Source organism: Triticum aestivum, chromosome 7A (genome assembly GCF_018294505.1).
Source record: "Triticum aestivum cultivar Chinese Spring chromosome 7A, IWGSC CS RefSeq v2.1, whole genome shotgun sequence".
In the NCBI taxonomy this organism is placed as follows: Eukaryota; Viridiplantae; Streptophyta; class Magnoliopsida; order Poales; family Poaceae; genus Triticum; species Triticum aestivum.
The window spans coordinates 594,837,731-594,841,370 of NC_057812.1; the positions used below are offsets into that span (position 1 = coordinate 594,837,731).

The 3,640-nt window shown below is 43.2% G+C and overlaps 1 pseudogene; it reads left to right on the top strand.

The window, feature by feature from the left end:
• The first annotated feature begins 209 nt into the window (after positions 1–209).
• Positions 210–2,234, top strand: LOC123153203 (ethylene-responsive transcription factor 1-like; annotated as a pseudogene).
• Positions 2,235–3,640: the final 1,406 nt, after the last annotated feature.

The window sequence follows — 3,640 nt, forward strand, 5'->3', positions numbered from 1 at the left end:
GAACCTTCCTCGTGCCTTCCACCAGCCACGCGGCCCCTCACTGATGTGTGGTACCCACCGCAAGACACCTTGCACTTTCACATGGCCATCACGTATATAGGGGACCAGCCTCGCTCCCACCCCGCTTCAATAAAAAATTCGACCCAATTACCAATTCCGGTGAGGCCCCTCCCGATAGCAATAACTTCGACGAGGTACCAGTGGCCATCATGTGCGGTGGAGCGTCCCTAGCGGATGTCAAGGTTCCCACGGTGACACGAAAGGTGAAGAAGACGGCTCTATGGGCCGAGAAGAACAAGCCTCGGTGTGGCAGCAGCGGGGACCGGCGTTTCACAGGGCTCGGTGAGCACGGGGGAGTCGACCTAGACGACAACAAGGACTACGAGGCCGACTTCAAAGAGTTCGAGGCCAACTCTGGGGAGTCCGACCTGGAGCTCGGGCGTAGTAAGGTGGATGAGAAGGATGACGATGACGAGGCCGTCGAGATCAAGCCCTTCATCGCCGTCAAGAGGTCCCTCTCCCAAGGTATCAGACCTGGGTCGCTTGGACTAGTTTTTAATCTGTGTGTGATTACCTTTAGCGATTGATTGTGTCATTTGCTCAGAAAAGGTTTGATCGTTTGATTGGGTAGGAAGAGAAATGTGTTAGGCCCGTTGTTCAAACGCTATGTTTGGGCGGTGTTACTCCTATTTGTTTAGCAATTTTGGATTGGATGTGCTATCATGAAGTTATTTGGGTGAAGGGTTAGGCTTTTTCCATTTGTCTAATGTGATCGGTTGGTAGTATGTTTTTGACATTGTCCCTTTCTTTTAAAGAAGATATTCTGGTTGCTAGAGGTGATTTATAATTTTCACGACCTTCGATGGTGATCCATCAGCTTACCATTTAGTCAAAAGGGGTAGCCACGGAAAGGGCCAAATTTCTCCATTTTTCCTGGAGGCCTTGGCCTCTTAAATTGTTTCCTTGTTAGGTGATTGTAGGTCTGTGTGAGGATTGTTCCGGAGGTTCATTTATGAGTCTAAATGATTATTCTGCTAATCATTTAATCTGACTGGAAAAAATATCCTTGATTCTTCATCATCTATAATGCAATTGTGACTAATAATTTTAGAATGATGCCAAAGGTCAAACATGAGGTCTTGTTTATCAGGACCCTGTATTTTCTTGTTTATTGAGTTGTGATTTTATTTTATTTGTTTTGTGGTTGACTAGTTCTTTCACCCGAACTTGACCCATCATGGTTCGGTGTTCATTACCATCATCGTATTTTTTACATATAAATTCATGCCCATGATGAAATTATTTAATTTTTGTGGAATAAGTTTGTGCATGTTGGTCCCTCTTAGCATTGACATTGATATTCAGATGACTTAAGCACCATGACTACTGCAGGTTTTGATGGTACTTCAGCCAAAAGGAAGAGAAAGAACCAATTCAGGGGTATCCGTCAGCGCCCCTAGGGTAAGTGGGCTGCTGAAATCAGAGATCCTAGCAAGGGTGCACGTGTCTGGCTTGGTACTTTCAATAGTGCCGAAGAAGCTGCAAGAGCTTATGATGTTGAAGCACGCAGGATCCGTGGCAACAAGGCCAAGGTTAACTTTCCAAAGGAACCAATAGTTCCTCAGAAGCGTCGTGCTCGCCCTACTACTCTTAAAGCACCCAAGCTATGCGTGGCACAAGAGCCCTCTGTCATGCCATCAGTGAACAACCTCGCCAGCCCAAATGCTTCCGTGTACCCATTTACTGACTTCGCATCAAACCAGCCACTTGATCTGCCTGACAATGTGTCATTTGTTCCTACAATGAACTCTACTTCCCCTGTTGAAGCCTTTATTATGAATCTTTACTCTGACCAGGGAAGCAACTCCTTTGGCTGCTCTGAGTTGGACTATGATTATGACACCAAGACTCCAGATATACCTTCCATTGCTCCCATTTCTACCATAGTTGAAGGAGCGGAATCTACACTTGTCCAAGGTAACACCTACAACTCAGTGGTGATTGCTGAAGGAGCTGAATCTGCACTTGCCCAGAGTAACACCTACAACTCAATGGTGCCTCCTGTTATGGAGAACAAGGATGTCGATTTCGAGGCCTTGACGAGGTTTCTTATGGATGATGGCATGGACGAGCCGATTGATAGCCTTCTGATTTTTTATGTGCCTCAGGATGTCGTTGGCAACATGGACCTCTAGAGCTTCGATGACATGCCCATGTGTGGCAAAATTTTCTGAGGGACACCTTGTATATAGGGAGAAAGGGTAAGCCTTTGCATATTGCATGTTCAGTCTGAGGTTGATAATCTTTTCATCACTTTTAACTTCGTGTTTCGTGTTTCAGGAATAAGACTATGGGATATTGGGAAGCACCCTATTGTCACCTTTGGCTAGCATATGGCCATGTCCAAGATTTGATGCTGAAAATTCGCATCCTGAGTCTCTTTTCTTATCAAACCTTTCCCTACTCAACTTTAATGTGTGGCAGCCATTTATGATGGACCATTATCTTTGTATGTTGTCAACTTTTATGTCCTCGCTACCATTTCTAAATGTGAACAACGTGAATATGTCCAGTTTGCGTTAATTTGTGCACTTGATCGTTTTTTCCTTTAGTTCTTCCTATTTAATTGGTGATAGAAGTAACCTATACATCTTCTGAATTTGGTAAAGTTTATGGTTGTGTGCATCAGATTGATGGAGGGACTGGATGTTTCAACCTCTTTTTTCAAAGAGTGTGTGTTAGGCCAAACTGTCCTCTATATTATACCTCTTCACTTCAAGCTCTCGCAAAATATACCAGATTTACTAATCTTTGATACTAGATGTGTGATAATATGGAGTCGTTCCTTCTACATGTAGTTCTTCTCACCGATGTAGTTCTTAGATAAAAAAATAGCGCGCCTATGAGTTGAGGGATCTGTTTCATTTCAGTGTATTCTCATATAAATGCATTTTATTTTCCTCAGTCCCTCTCCACGTGATAGGCCATGTGAACTACATATACTTTTCACTTGATTTATTACCTGAACCGTCACCAAATTGCTAGTCTCATGTCACTGTCATGTTACATCCTTTATTTAATTTGACGTGGGCATAAGTATGTTAGTAGTAATGTTGATTAGATGGCCAACTAGTTGTGTGTATGTACATGGCATGGAAAGTTGCAAAGTCTGAGTCAGAAAAACTGCAGTGTATGATCTATTAAATGAACCAGAAATTTGGCCTTCTGGAAGTAGCCATTAGAATAAAGATGATCTTGAATAAGATAGCTAGTAAAGAGACCAAAACATGTAAACAAGTTTGTTAGCTGAATCAATTGATCTTTAGTGAGAGGAGTGAAGCCAACTATTATTGCCGACCTCCTCATAAATTCAAAAAATCTATTGTCATAAGACCATCAACTAACTTACATCTTCAAGCATACTTGATTCCTTTAGAAGATTAACTCCTCACTTTGGAAGTCCTGGACTAAGGGGTCCTCGATAAGGGGTCCTTATGGCAGTCCTTATCGAAATACATAACCGAGTCGGAAGTCCTGGACTAAGGGGTCCTGGACAAGGGGACAATATCGAAGATTAACTCCTCGCTTCAGAAGTTGCCCAGAGATCCGAAGACAACCTCTAGTGTGATTGAGCCCGTAC